This window comes from Nanorana parkeri, unplaced genomic scaffold (genome assembly GCF_000935625.1).
Source record: "Nanorana parkeri isolate BGI_ZX_2015 unplaced genomic scaffold, ASM93562v1 scaffold95, whole genome shotgun sequence".
NCBI classification, from domain to species: domain Eukaryota; kingdom Metazoa; phylum Chordata; class Amphibia; order Anura; family Dicroglossidae; genus Nanorana; species Nanorana parkeri.
Genome location: NW_017306363.1, coordinates 2282917 through 2283163, shown reverse-complemented (window position 1 = coordinate 2283163; position 247 = coordinate 2282917). Strand labels below are relative to the sequence as shown.

The window sequence follows — 247 nt, the reverse complement described above, 5'->3', positions numbered from 1 at the left end:
GGGAGGAGGAAGGGGGTGTGAGCGCTTTAACAATGTGAGCTGCTTTATAAACAAATAAGAAGCAGTGCGCTGATGGCGCTGTCAGCCCCACCCCCCTCCTCACCATGCCCCCTCTCCATGGCGCCAAGAGCTCCTCTTCTCCCCAACCAGGGTCAACCACACACACGGAGGGAAACTTGATGAGCCGTGACGTCACAAAGCTCAGCGCTCCCGCGCGCTCTCCTATTGGCCAGATTCGCCAATCCCC

At 58.7% G+C, this 247-nt stretch overlaps 1 protein-coding gene across 1 annotated transcript in view; it reads right to left on the bottom strand.

Moving 5' to 3' along the window:
- HMGN1 (high mobility group nucleosome binding domain 1) overlaps positions 1-247 on the bottom strand; it is a 9462-nt gene that overhangs the window by 9029 nt on the left and 186 nt on the right. The gene's annotated exons all lie outside the window — the stretch shown is intronic.